General features: G+C 50.3%; 1 long non-coding RNA gene across 1 annotated transcript; it reads left to right on the plus strand.

Annotated features, from left to right (window-relative positions):
- Nucleotides 1-1,767: 1,767 nt before the first annotated feature.
- Nucleotides 1,768-13,718, plus strand: LOC123816447. Its single transcript, XR_006785275.1, has 4 exons — nucleotides 1,768-1,893; nucleotides 6,401-7,158; nucleotides 7,757-7,887; nucleotides 13,203-13,718. It is a non-coding gene; the product is annotated as an uncharacterized LOC123816447 (long non-coding RNA).
- The last annotated feature ends 1,491 nt before the right edge of the window (nucleotides 13,719-15,209 follow it).

Raw genomic sequence — 15,209 nt, forward strand, 5'->3', positions numbered from 1 at the left:
ACTAGCACCTCCCTGCCATGTCTGCGCCCAGTCCTGAGTAGCAGGTTGTCACAGCCTTCAGAGGTCCCTCCCTGCCCTAGGACAGGACAAGCCCTTGGGCCAGGCTGAGGGCCCCTGAGGACCTGGTGCTGAATGTGGGTGAGGGCTGCACCCACTGTGGGCTATGGGACCTCAGTGATGGGACCCAGGCTGCCCATTTCCCAGGGGTGGTCCCCACACCCTCTGCAGCTCACTCCCCGAGGACTCTGGGATCCCCTCTCTTTCCTCTGGGGTCACCCACGCACCACATCTGCAGACTGGACCCTCCAGGCCCTGCTCTCTGCTGCCCCCAGTCCCTGAATGAAGGAACCCTGCAGCCTCGGCCCCAAATCTCATTTCTACCCGGACAACTGGCCCACCACCCTGGGGGTGCTATGGACTGAATGTTTGTGTCCTCAGAGTTCACACTGAAACCTAACCCCAAAGTGCTGGTGTGTGGGGGTGGGGCCTTTGGGAGGTGATTAGGTCAGGAGGGCAGAGCCCAGATAAAGGAGACCCTGGGGAGCTCCCTCGCCCTGCCCACCCTGAGAGGACACAGTGAGAGGACACAGTGAGGGGACACAATGAGGGGACACTGTGAGGGGACACAGTGAGGGGACACTGTGAGGGGGCACAGCCGCCTGTGAACTAAGAAGTTGGCCCTCACCAGACCATGAATGTGCTGGCACATGATCTTGGGCTTTCGGCCTCGAGAACTGTGAGAAATACATTTCTGTTATTTATAGCCGCCAGTCTGTGGTGTTATTTTGATAGGGGTTTAAGACTTGGGAAAATTTAACTTAAGGTAAATAGTCATAAATCTAGCAAGTAATGTGTATGTTAAGTTTTTGTTTCAGCAACTACAGATAAGGCCCATCCTGGCGCCTAAATTTTAAGCAGTTGACCTCCTGGGGCATTGACTGGGGATTACCTGGTCTGGAGACATCTGTACCAGGAAGAAGCAAGCAACTACCCTTCCCCCTTGGAGGCAACTGTTGAATTTCAAAGGCTTTCGCTGACACCTTGTTTGCCCTCCCCCAGCTCCCTTATAAAAGATCTGGCTGGGAAGGAAAGAGCAAGATGGTTTGTTAGGGTATGAACCCGCCATCTGAATAAAGCACCTATAAAAGATTCAATCACTGTCATTGCTTATTCGATTTAGTAGTGACAGGCAGCCCGAACACCGGTGTCTTTTCCAGTTACAGTTTTAGCAGCCCAAACAAACAGGGGTTCTGAAAGCGGGGGAAGTGTCCCCCAGAGCCCTGCGTGCGGCAGCTGAGTCACAGCTGCAATCTGAGCATCAGTCACCCATGACCCTGTGACCTAGACGGACCCCAGCCCCAGGCCAGAAGACATGAGGGGTGGTTGGTGGCCAGGTGCCTCCCATCTGCTGCTCTTCGTGGTGAGACCAGAGCTTGGGGAGGCACCGAGCATCACACTTCATGAGGGGCTCAGGGAATGGAGACCAGCTGGTAGGCAGCAAATGCACACGTCATAGGGGACCCCTGTTGTGGACAGAGTTGAGTCCCCCACTATTCTATGTTGAACACCAGCCCCCTATGGGATTGTATTTAGACACAGAGCCTTTAAGGGGACCATTAAGGTTAACCGAGGTTATGGGGCGGGGCCCTGATCTGATAGGTCAGGCGGGCTTATAAAGAAAAAGACCTCAGATTCCTAAACCCAGCCCCGCCCTCCCCTCCCTCCTCACACAGGGGAGGGGCTGTGTAAGGGCTCAGTGAGAAGACAGCCGTGCACAAGCCAGGAAGAGGGCCCTGGAACAGAAGCCAAATTTCCCGGCACTTTGCTCTTGGACTTCCAGCCTCCAGAACTGTGAGAAAATGAACTTCTGTTGTTTAAGCTGCCCAGCCGGTGGTACGTGGTTACAGCAGCCCGAGCAGACTGGGGCAGCCCCCAAACCAAACCCGGCAGCCCCTCCCGGTCCCAGACTCAGCTGTGAGGAGCCGGTCCCAGCGCATGCGCACTCGCTCACTCACGGGCTCAGTGAGGCCCCTGCGCCAGGCTTCTCCTTAGTCCTGGGGGTCGTTCAATGCGAACAGACAGCACGCCTGCTCTCCTGGTGCCCACAGCCTGACCACAGCCAGGAACATGTTACCAATTTTTTATGTATCCTTCCTGAGGAAAACTTCTGCAAATATTGTTACTGTTGCTACATCAGGAAGGAGTACTATGAAAAACAGAAAGTAGATAAAATGTTTCTTTTCAGTTTGGGGGGGAGGGGGTTGTCATCTCGGGGCTGGAGAGAGGGGTCTCAGTGGGGAGGTGGAAACCTCCCAGTCCCAGACTCAGCTGTGAGGAGCTCAGACAGGGGAAGACAGACGGTGATGAGGACACACTGACGGTGGGGGATTACGTGGTCTGTGTTCCCGTTACCTGCCGCTGGGGAACAAACAGCCCACAATAAACTTTGTTCTCTCCTGTCTGTGGTTGACTGGGTCCGTGGGCGGCTCCTCTGCCCCGAGTGACAGGGGCTGGGGCTGCTGTCCCTGGAGGCCCGGCTGGTCCAGAACATTCCAGAGGGTCCCTGACGGGCTCATCAGGTGCTGGTTGTGCTGGGAGCTCCCTGGGGCTGCTCACCAGGTGGCCCGGGGCCCCTCCGCCCGCTCCTCCCCTTGGCTTGGCTGCTCCCAGCCGGGCCCCTGCTCCCAGGAGGGCGTGTTCCAAGTGCACAGTCAGAAACCACAGGCTCCTCCTGTCAGAGCCCCAGCCTCAGTCCCTGTCCCCTTCCTCGTGTCCCAGTCGTCAGAGCCACTCACGGGTCCGAGGGGAGGGTGTGGGGTCCCCTCCTCTAGACAGGGGACGGCCAGGTCCCATCACAGAGAGCCTGTGGGTGGGGGAAGCTGCTGAGGCCATCTCTAGGAAAAGAACCTTCACAGTGTGTTAGACAGTGGTAGAAGAGACAGAGAAAAAATAATTCACAGCAGACAATCAGGGCAAAGTGATGGGAGAGGTGGCACTTTTGTTTATTTTCACTTTTCAATTACAGTTGATAGTAGTATTTTATGTTAGTGTCAGGTGTACAGCGTAGTGGTCAGACATTTACATAATTTACAAAGTGGTCCCTGGTAGGTGTAGTACCACTGGGAACCATTCATAGCCATTCCAACATTATTGACTATATTCTCTATAGCAGGGGTGTCAAACTCATTTTCACTGGGGCTACATCAGCCTCGTGATTGCCTTCAAAGGGCTGAATGTAATTCTAGGATTGTATAAATGTAACTACCCCTTAACTGGGGCAAGGAGCTCAGCACTGCCACCGGGTAGAAACAAGGTGTGGGCTGGATAAAACAAGGCGGAGGCCAGATTCGGCCCCAGGCCTTGTGTTTGCCACCTGTGGGCTATACTGTACTTTATATCCATGTGACTATTTTGTGACTGCCAATTTGAAAAAATTTTAAGTTATATCATTGTTTTAAATAATGAAATAAGTCAAACATTTTAAATAACATTTTTGGCTGTTTGGATTATTTCTTTAGTGAATTGTTCATATTTTTTTGTTTGTTTGTTCAGACTTTATTCAGCCCCTACGAAGGTGGAGAATTTGAAATTCTTAATCCCTCCACCTTGTTCACCTGGCCTCCCCTCCCCTCCCCTCTGGCTACCACCAGATTGTTCTCTGTATCTGAGTCTGTCCCTATTTTGTTTGTTCATTTATTTTGTTTTTTGATTCCATATATAAATGAAATATTTCATTTAGCATGACACTCTCTAGGTCCATCCATGTTGTTGCAAATGGTAAGATTTCATTCCTTTTTGTCCTAGTAACATTCCACTGCATACATGGACCACATCTCTGCCTGATACCATTTTGGTCAGAGGAGATGCTTGATATGATTCCAATCTTGTTAAACTCACTGAGACTTGTTTGATGCCCTAACATGTGGTCCGTCCTGGGAAATGCTTCTGGTGCACTTGGAAAGATGTATGTTCTGCTGCGTTGGGGGAAATGCTGTAAAATACCCACAAGTCCCTCAGGTCTGATGTGCCATTGAAGGCTACCGTTTCCCTGTTGATGTCTGTCTGGAAGATCTCCCCACTGATGACAGTGGGGTGTGACAGTCCCTTCTGTAACTGTACCACTGCCACTCTCTCCCTCCATGTCCATCAGTATTGGCTTTACACACGTGTGTAGGGGTCCCTGTGTTGGGTGTGTGCATGTTACAAGGGTTACAGCCTTTTGTTGGGTTGATCCCGTCATCACTAGGAAATGTCCTTGGTCTCTTATCACAGCCTTTGTGTCAGAGTCCATTCCGTCTGAGAGCCCCCCCACCCCCCCGCCGCAGCTGTCTGCTGGTCTCTGTTCGCCTGAGACGTCCTTCCCGCCCCCTCACTCTCGGTCTGTGTTGTCCAGTCTGAGGTGGGTCCCGTGTGGACAGCACGTGTCTGGGTCCTGTTTTCTTATCCATTCACTGGTGGGAGCATTTAATCCATTTACATTAATAGTGATTATTGACAGGTATGGCATTGTTACCACTTTATTACTCATATTTATGTTTGTTCTTACAGTGTCCCCTGCCTGGGTGTGTGTGTCCCCCTGAGTTAGCTGAGCCGTGGTTGCTGCTGGTGCTTCTGTGGATGGGGCTGACCCCCAGGCCCACCGGCTGTGAGTCTGGCCACAAACATAGCACATGAGCTGCTGAGTGGGGACTGAGCCGGAGAAACAGGATTCACTCCAGCAGGGCCTGGGCCTGCAGATGTTTTGTATGTTTTGCTTGTGGTGCTAAGAAGGTGGAACTCTGCTGGGGTCTGAAGCCGGACACTGAGTGTGTCGGGTCTGGGGCCTCTTGGGAGGGCCTGTGGTGCAGGCCCAGGCCCATCACTCCCTGGTCGGAGCTGCAGAGGGAGCCTCGGTTGGCAGCTGTCTGTGCTGGGCCTGCAGGCAGGTGGGAGAGACCACACTGTGACCGAGGCCAGCTGCCCCCAGGGTCAGGCCTGGGGCCGGTCAGCAGAAGGCACAGGGCACCCCGAATCTTACTGCTGCCTGAGGCACCTGTGAGGCTCAGCCAGTGAAAAAGCCTCAGGTGGCACCTGAGCTGGATGAGGCTTAGGGAGTCACCAGGGTGGGGGGGGTGGTGTTCAGCAGGCCAATGCAGAATCGTGTTTGACCTTGTGCGGGGAGGGCCATCACAGGAAAGGGGCAGCTGTCCCTCCAGCCCTTGCCCTGAAGCTGCACAACTGTTTCTCCCTGTGTGTCCCTGGCAACACCTGAGCTGCTGTCCCTCCTCTGGAGCCTAGGGTGAGTGCCCGAGGGAGTCTGTGCTGGCCCTTTAAAAGGAACACCTGGGCCCTGAGAAGTGTAGCTCTCAGTGGCTTGGGCATTGTGTCTTAAAGGGACAGGTTGCCAGTTCCATTCCCAGTCAGGGCATATGCCTGGGAGTTGGGTTTGGTTCCCAGTTGGGGTGCAGATGAGAAGCAACTTATTGATGTTTCTTCCTCACATTGAAGTACCTCTCCCTCTTTCTCTTGCTCCCTTCTCCTCTATAAGCATGTCCTTGAGTGAGGATAAATACCAAAAAATTCTGCTGTTTAAAAAAAGAAATAAAAGGAAATTTTGGCATCCCTGCAGCCCTCTGTCTCCCCCAGTGAGATGGAGTCCCCGCTGGTTTCCACAGCCAGGTGCTGTGGGGCTCCTCTTCCCACCACTGACGCTCCAGGCTGGGGAGCCCCGTGTGGGGCTGGGACCCCTCGCTCCTCAGCTGCCTCAGATGTCTCTCCCAGTTCTCCACTGTCACCCGTGGGAGTGGGGCCATCCCGCTCCCTGTCTCGACCCCTGTTAGCAGTCTCAATGTGGCTTCTTTATACTGAGTTAAAGGACTCTGGTCCATAGGTTCTCCAGGCTGATTGTCCTGTAATTCAGTAGTAATTGGATGTGGTCATGGGAGGGACAAGCGTTTACTTTGCCATCTTGACTGGAACCCTGACATGGCAGTTTTAACTGGGGTGGTCAGAGTGGGCCCACAGAGGTGACAGGTGAGCAGACTGAAGCAGTGGAGACCCTGAGCCCCACAGGGATGTGGAGGAGGGACGTCCCTGGATCGCCCTCTGCGTGTGCCCAGGACCCTGATGGGGGGGGTAACTCTGCTGTGGGGACAGAGGGGGGCACACATGGCAGCCGTCTGGCAGGGGTGTCTCTCCCCACTGGATGGAGCTGGGGGAGGGAGGCGGCACTGCTGTGTGGGGGAGACTAGGGGAGGAGGGAGGAAGCAAAGATGGGGGAGAGGAGGTGGGAAGCCCACACTGTGTCTCTGCTGTCGCTCCTCTGCATCCAGTGTCCCCACGTTGAGGTGACTGAGGTGGGACGGTGACGCCGTCACACTGTGAGAGGCTGAGTGTTCATCTCTTCTCCTGCCAACCACAGGCTGCCCTGGCTGCAGGGAGGGACGTGCTGACTGTGGACCCAGGACTGAGGGGGACCAGACCTGGGGGGACAGGACACATCAGTGAGAGACAGCTGTGGGTCCCCCCCCCCGCCCCCAGAGAGGAGCTGAGACACACCTGCCTGGTGGGGCACCTGAAGGGTCCTCAGTGTGACCTGGGGTGAGGTGCTGTCAGAGCCCAGGGGTGAAGGTGAGGGAGGGTCTCAGCCACACTCTGCCCCAGCTCTCTGCCCCTGTACCCAAGGCCCTCCCTGCTCTCCCCAGTAAAGAGGCCAGGAACGTCCTCAGTCTCTCTGGTCACTCATTTGGAAGTCCTTCCTGCTCTCACCTCCTGCCTCCTGCTCTCACCTCCTTCATTCCTGCTGCACCTCATCCTACCGCCCTGGCTCAGACCTCACCCCTCTGCCCTCCAGTGTTGGGAACAGTTCACTTCCCACTGAGCAGTGGGCTCCAGGTGAGAGGCTGGGCTCTGCCTGAGGCTGAGAGAAGGAAAGGCTCCTGGCCAGGGGTTGGGGAGGGAGCACGGGCACAGCCAGAGGAAAAGCCGAGGGGGTGGAGGAGGTGATGGGGAAAGATGTTCTCACATCATCATCATCGTTTTTCTCTCACAATCTGAGGGAGCCACCCTCTCCCTAGGCCCAGGGCCATGACAAGAGCAGCAGGAGGAGAGAAAGATCCCACATGAAAGAAAAATATAACTGATTCCTCCTTCTCATTCTTGCCTGTTCTGGTCAATTTGGTAAGTGAAACTTGTTACTGAAACTTGAAATTATTCCTCTGAGGAAAATCTCCAAATACTGGGGAATATAATTATTAATGAGTAAGCCCCGCAGACGGGACAGCAGAGGCTGTAAGAACAAAGGCGTGTGCGGGGACCGGCCACCGAGTGCTGGGTCCTGAGGCTGCACTGACCGAGCTCTCAGGTGGCGCTGAAGTGAGGCCCCCTGTGAGCTGGGTGAGCTGGGGCAGCTCCTGGGACCTCTGTGTCCTCTTCAGAAAAGGGAGATGAGCCCCGATCCTGGTCTGAGATGTCATCCTCCGATAAAGGGAACCAGGCTCCTTAGAAGAGGAGCTGACTCCAGGGCTGAGACAGAAACACCAAGATGAGCCTGGAGCGCCCTGCACTGCCAGAAAGGCGGTGCCCCCCCCCCCCACGGGGCATGTCACAGGGACGTGGGGACAGCCTGGGGGGGCTCCCCACAGACACAGCTGGGACAGTGTGAGCTCCATGTGACACTGGTGGTGATTATAGCCCAAACTATAAAGTTAGTGCCCGTGAGCTCATACTCATGTAAATGATTGAAATTTTTTAAAATGACGGCAAATCTTCCTTCTAGATTTCCAAGTTACACATGAAGAGGATCCCCCTTCCAGGAGATGGAGCTGAATTCCTCTCCTTGAATTTTGGCTGGATGGGGCAACTTTCTTCCAAAACATAGAACATGGAGAGTGAAAGTTACCACTAACGGTAAAGTGACTAAGTGACCCTTGAACAACATGAGTATGAATGGTGCAGGTGCACTTGCACATGGATTTGCTTCAGTGATGTGTGCGGTGTTGTAAGTGTATTTCCTCTTCCTGATGACTTTCTTAATGTTTTCTTTCACATAGCTCCTCTGTGTCAGCATACAGAACAAAATACAAACAACACACAAACTATGTTAACCAACTGTTATTGGTAAGGCATCTGGTCTACAGTAGGCTGTTAGTAGTTAAGTTTTCAAAAGTTACATGCAGATGCTTACAGTCAAGATGACAGTATAGGTAAGTACAGCTCATCTCCTCATACAACCATATCAAAATTACACTAAAATATAGGACAACTATCACTCAGGACTATCAGAAATTGAGTTGAATGGAAGTCTGACAACTATGGAATTAAAGAAACCACATCCATCCAGACTGGTAGAAGGGGCAGAGACATGGAATGGGCTGGCCACACTTTCATGTGTTGTGGGTAAAAATTTTGGAGGGATAGCTTAGGAACGAGGAGTAAAAACCCCACACCAGGTCCCCCAGCCCAGGGTTCCAGTGCCAGGAAGATAAGTCCCCATAATTTCTGGCTATAAAAACTAGTGGGGATTGAGTTTGTGGAGGAAACTTCTGGAGTCCCAATCAGTTCTCCTTAAAGAACCCACATACAAACTTAGACTTACTTCTTCTGAGCTTCAGCACTGGAGTAACAGCTTGAAAGGTGCCAGTGGCAAACAGGGAAGAACTGAATGGTCTGACATCAATGTGGGAGCTGGGCAACAGCTTTATCCCAGACAGAAAGATGGGCAGGGGCCATTGTTTCTTTTCTGATTCCTCCCCTAACAGAGCCACAAAGCTGGCGGTAGTGGGGGGCATGATATCGGAAACTCCATAGACCTGGCTAACACTGTTTGCCCTGTCCTGGAGATCCCATGAGACTTCGTCTCACCCCACTTATGGGCCCACCTGAACTGTTAACTGTGACTTTTCCATATGAATGGCTGGTCTTGTCTCATGCTTCACAACTTCCTAAATCCCATCAAACAAGCAACCAGCTGGCCTCAGTAAGCCCCCAACCCCTGTACCTCTTGCTAAGTAGCTCCAGGCCTCAACTAGTGGCAGCCAACCTAGATTCATAGCTTGGCTTCACTTGGGAGTCTCCAAGACAATTACTAGTAGTAACCATCTCAGGTGGGTTTATAGCTTATGGAGGGAGGCCCCAGGCAGAGCACAGGTGGGGGCTGACTTTGGGCTACAACACCAGGGAAACCCAGAGCCTGTGCACTCAGTGGGCAGCTACAGACCATGTTGGAGCACCACCACCCTGCCCCTGCACAGCTGATCCTCTATGGAGGGCAGAGGATGATGGCCAGTGGTCACAGCCAGTACTTGTGATGAGGGAACTCAAGAGAGGGAAACTTTTAGTTTAAGGTAATAATTAATAATCCTAGTGGTTAATGCATATGAAAAGCTATTGTTTCAGGAACTGCAGGTATGGCCCACCCTGACTCCAAGAGACCATAAACAGTTCTACCTTTGTGCCTCAGGAGGACTGCAAGCATAACAAGATGGTATCTGAGCCATTGTGCTTCAGAGTGAGATGACCACCACCTGAGGCACAGCTAAAGACCACTGCCCAGGGTGAAAATGCTCCTGTTTTTTTAATCCAATTAACTTTCTCTGGATTTCCAAACCTCTTATCTACACTTCATTCTCCTTATTAAAGGGGCCATTTTTACACAGAATTTAAGACAAGCTGTTAGGATACAAACTTGCCATCTTCTCATATTGTCATCTTTCTGAATAAAGTGCCCATAAAGATTCAATCCCTGTCTCTGCTTCCTGGGTCTGGTAGGTAACAGGCAGCATGAGTGCAGGCTTTTCTGGTTTGACTTGCAGCTGACTGGCCTGTGTAAATCCCTCTCATTGATCTGCCAACAGCAATCAAGACTCAACTACAAGAGGAGGGTATACTCAGCACACATAAAGGGCACATCTTGAGTACCCAGACTGGGTGATAGGGGAGGTTGTGGTACTGAACCCTACAGGACATCTACTATATTAGGCCAAACTACCAAGATAGGGAGTCATAGCAGCTCTACCTAACACACAGAAACAAACACAGGGAGGCTGCTAAAATGAGGAGACAAAGAAACATGGCCCAAATGAAAGAACAGATCAAAACTCCAGAAAAAGAACTAAACAAAATAGAGATAAGCACTCTATTAGATGCAGAGTTCAAAAGACTGGTTATAAGGATGCTCAAGGAACTCAGCGAGAACCTCAGCAGCACACAAAAGACCCAGTGAGAAATGAAGGATATACTAATTGAAATAAAGAACAATTTGCAGGGAATCAACAGTAGAGTGGATGAAGCCAAGAATCAAACCAACAATTTGGAACATAAGGATGCAAAAGACATCAATCAGTACATCAAGAAGAAAAAGTAATTCAAAAACAAAAACAAAAACAAAATACAGGATAGTGTAAAGAGCCTCTGGGACAGCTTCATTGTGCCAACATGCATCAAAGGGTGCCACAATGAGAAGAGAAAAAACAAGAACTTGGAAATCTATTTGAAAAAAATAATGAAAGAAAACTTCCCTAATTTGTTGAGGGAAGTGGGCATGCAAATCCAGGAAGCACCAAGAGTCCCAAACAAGATGTATGCAAAGACAACCCCACCAAGAAACATCATAATTAAAATGCCAAAGGTAAAGGTAAAGAGAGAATCTTGAAGGCAGCAAGAGAAAAGCAGATAATTACCTACAGGGGAGTTCCCATAAGACTGTCAGCTGATTTCTCAAAAGAAATTTTGCAGGCTAGAAGGGATTGACAAGAAACATTCAAAGTGATGAAAAGCAAGGACCTACAACCTAGAATACTCTGTCCAACAAAGCTATTATTTAGAATGGAAGGGCAGATAAAGTGCTCCCCAGACAAGGTAAAGCTAAAGGAGTTCATCATCATCAACCATTATTACATGAAATGTCAAAGGGACTTGTTTAAGAAAAAGAAGATCAAATCTATAAACATCAAAAGGGCAACAAATTCACAATTATCAACAACTGAATCTAAAAACAAATTAAGCAAACAATCAGAACAGAAACAGAATCATAGATATGGAGAACATTGGGATGAAACAGTTGTGGGGGGTCTGGGAGAATGAGGGAAATGGTGAAGGGATTAGGAACTACAAATTGGAGTTACAGAATAGGCAGGGGGATGTTAAGAGCAAGCATAGGAAATGGAGTTGCCAAAGAACTTACATGCATGACCCATGGACATGAACAAAGGAAGAGGTATTGCTGGACAGAATGGGAGGTACCGGGTGGGGGGCAGGCAAAGAGAAATAAATTGGGACAACTATAATAGCATAATCAATAAAATATAATAGAATAAAAAATAGTTAAAAATAAGCCAGACACAGAAATACAAATACTGTATAATCTCACATATCTAAGATAGAAAAATTCACAGAAACAAAGAGTAGAATGGTGTTTATTAGGGGCTGGGCAGGTGGAAATGGGGAGATGTTGGCAAAGAGTACAAAGTTTCAGTTATATAAGACGAATAAGTTCTGGACATCTATGTACAGCATGGTGACTACAGTTAAAATGATATTGACATTTGTTAAAAGATTAGATGTTAAATGTTCTCACCATTCATAAACACACGCAGAGAAAATGGTTACTATGGCAGTGATGGATATGTTCATATTAATTAGTTCAATTGGCAATCATTTCACAACGTATATATATATATTCAAACATCAAGTTGTATACTTCTTAAAAAGACTTTATTTAGTTTTAAAAAGAGGGGAAGGGAGGGAGAAAGAGAGGGAGAGAAACATCAATGTGTGGTTGCCTCTCACACGTCTCATACTGGGGACCTGGCCCACAACCCAAGCATGTGCCCTGACTGGGAATCGAATTGGTGATCCTTTGGTTTGCAGGCCAGAGTTCAATCCATTGAGCCACACCAGCCAGGGCTCAAATTGTATACTTTAAATACATTTAATTCCTATTTGTCAATCATACCTTAATAAAGCTGGAAAAAAATCCCCAGGGTGCGCAAACACATGGAATCACCAGAGAGCTCATTGAAAACATACATTTCCAGATCTCACCACCCACTGGACCTGAGTCTCTGGGCAGTGGCTCTGGGGGAATCTGTGCTTTGGAGAAGACCTGCAGGAGGCCAGGCTGAGCAGAGCTGGTCTGGGACCTGCTGTCCTGGAGGACAAACCTGAACCCCTCTGGCTGGCCCCGGGGCTCCCTGCAGTCTGGCAGCTGACTGCTGCTGGAGAGGGTGGGGTCACAGCAAAGGTCTGTGGCTCTGCAGCATCCTGGAAAGGCCCTCCATGGTCCCCATCCAACTTCTGGTCTTGGGCATTTCTCTCACCTTAGCGACTTGCCTAAACTCACATCACTCTAATTCCTACCCTTTGTCCATTTTCCCAAGAAAAAATGAAGCAAAAGCTGTAACTCGCACAGCCTCTCACACTCCCACCCTTCATCCTTTCATTGTCTCTGTGATAGGGTCCTGTCTTCTCCACTCTGACAGGAAAAAGCCTTGAATGTCCTCTTGGTTCTGCACACACCTCACCTTTCTCCTTCCTGCTATACCCCGACTTCCTGAAAGAACAGCACAATCTACCTCCAACACTGCTCTGTTCTAGCGATGGCAACTGAAGACAAATAAAATGCCATCTCAAGGATCTTACACCCAACCCCCATCCCCACCCCCACCCTATTTTTCATCCAATGTTAGTGTGACTCTTGTTCCCCCTACTGCAGCCAACCTGCTCTCCCCAAGATCTCCCTGACGTCCAAACTCACACTTCAACCTGTCTTTACTTCCCTTTCCTAAGTCACTGCTACCACTGTTCACTGTGCCTTCAGTCACTCTCTCAGCCTCAGCCTCTATGCGGCGACTGTAACGGGTGTGGAATGAGGTCCAGAGCTGGGTGCAGGCTGAGAGGCTCTAAGGCCTCTACTGCTTGGGGGATGGAGAAGCGGCAGCATAGTGATTAAGAATTACTTTGCATGTAAATAACAGCTGACTAGTATTATAGAAATACTAATTGCTGTGCCACCAGAGATGAGGGAGATGGGTCAAATTTTAACTTATAGCTCATTGTGGGTGGCAGATCACCCTGTGCCCCTGCCCAGACTGATAAGGTAGTTGGGGAAAGCTTTATCTCACCTGTGCCAAAAGCATGAAATACTAAGAGATGTAGAAGATTCTGCAAGAGTATTTAAACTGGGCACTCATAGCGATTCTCTTTTTTTGGACACACCGTTCCAGATTAAGAGCTGGAGACCATGGAGACATGGCTGGTGGTGCTGGAAACTGCGGGAGCCTAGCTGAGCTCTGGCAACTGGGAGAAGCCTGAACACTGAATGGGAACCTGCCTAGGCAAGCTGCAGACTTCTTTGTTTTTGTTTTTCCTGAGAGATGGTACCTCTGACTGGCCTGGTTTGGCAAGAGGAGGCAGAACTGTGTGTGTTTATGGGTGTTTGGTTTTAAGAGACTTTGAGACTTTGATAGAGTGGTGCCGTCATTCTAAATCCATATAACTTTTACTAAATACTCCCTTTCCTTTTCACCTAACTCTGGCACTGGGAGTTACGTTTTTTGGTGATGGGCAATAGAATCCCAAATCTGTTCCAGAACCACATAGCCCAGCATTCTGTTACACCACTTCTCTGCCCAGACTCTCCTAACACCTTCTCTTTACTTTCTGGAACTTTCTTTTAGCCAATGTCAATCACAGTTGTCCACATTTCTAGGAGACAGTCGTGTTGCTCTCTTCTCATTGGATCTCCTTCCCTGGATGATCTCATCCAGTCCAGAACCTTCTCCTCAGCCCCACAACTTTCACTGTGACTGTGCATCAGACAGTGCACTGGTGTCCCTCAAGCATCTGAAACCCAACCGCCCTCCCACCCAGTGTTTCTTCTCAACAGCACCTGCTGCAGAGCCACCAGCCCCATTTCCCCCAGCACACACCTGGAAGCTATCCTATCTCCCTGTTCCCCTCAGCCCCACATCCAGCAGTTGCCAGAGCTGATAAACTCCTGAAGGTCTCATCTCATTTCATTCTCAGCCCCACTCTGGTCCTCAGACTATCTTCCTCCCCATCAGTGTCAGCCCAAAGTCCCCTTCATGCTTCATGCAACAGCCTGCAGTCGTTAGCTTGGGCCCACTGCCCCTGTTCTCTGGGCTGAGCACTGCCCCACGCAGCCCTCACTTGGGTGTGTAGGGCCTAAGCCTCCCCATAGCTTGTAGTTGTGTCTGCACCCCTGTCCCCTGTGTCCCATGTCCACTTGAGGACCTGCGTCTTTTCCAGGTCTCAGTGATGGACCATCCCAGCATGGTCACTGCCAGTGCCCCCATGTTGTAGTCCAAATGTAGACACTACTCCCAAGGGTGGGTGTGTCTGTGCATCAGGTGCTGTGTCCTGTTAGGTACCCGGCATTCAAAGTGCCTCTACAAAAACAAATATTCTCCACAGGAAGTCACATACCTGCTGAGCTCCCCAAGTGGCCCAAGGCTGAGCAGAGCACCATGGATGGCCCCGGCATCCTGCCCTGCCCCTCCTGGGCTCCTTCCCTTGCTCTCCCCAGGATTCAAATCCTGGGGGCTCCTGACCATCAGGCCAGAGAGCACTGGCCCAGCACCCTGTGCTCCTAGTGCTGCTGAACCTATCAGCCCTGCTCTGTATCTGTCCTGCTCCTGCTGCATCTCTCTCACATTCATTGAGACGTATATGCATTACTTTCAATGTATAAGGTTCTGGCTCTTCTCCCTCAAGCTTCCCACCTCAGCACTGGCTTTCTAAATACTGTCTCTTCTAATAGTGAGTTAGGGGACCATAGGCAGCTCACAGAAACTCCCTAGGTCTCCATGTTCTCACCTGTGAATGGAGAGTATTAACTGAAGTCCTTTCTCACACTGAAAGACCCTTCGCAAGGAAAATAAGATAGTAAATAAACAAACATCAAACACATAAAGATATACATTGTGACTCAATGTGAAGGGGTGACTCAGTGACCTTTAGAGAGGTGCGGTCGTACTGAGGAGAGAGCAATTGATTCTGTTGGCAGCTGGAGGAGGAAGGTGGGGACATTTCTCACCGGGTCTCAGGGAGGAGCAGAATCTCACGGGGGGGAGAGGCCTGAGCAGAGGTCCAGCTGGGACAGAGGAGCTGGAAAATGGAGGGTGTGGTTCTCTCTGACCCCCTTTCCTCCACTGTCATCCTGGGGACAGTCTGGGTTCACATGTCACCTCCTCCATGAAGCTTCCTCCTAT

The sequence above is a fragment of the Phyllostomus hastatus genome, unplaced genomic scaffold (assembly GCF_019186645.2).
Source record: "Phyllostomus hastatus isolate PE091 unplaced genomic scaffold, TTU_PhHast_1.1 phas_contig_1048, whole genome shotgun sequence".
Lineage (NCBI taxonomy): Eukaryota > Metazoa > Chordata > Mammalia > Chiroptera > Phyllostomidae > Phyllostomus > Phyllostomus hastatus.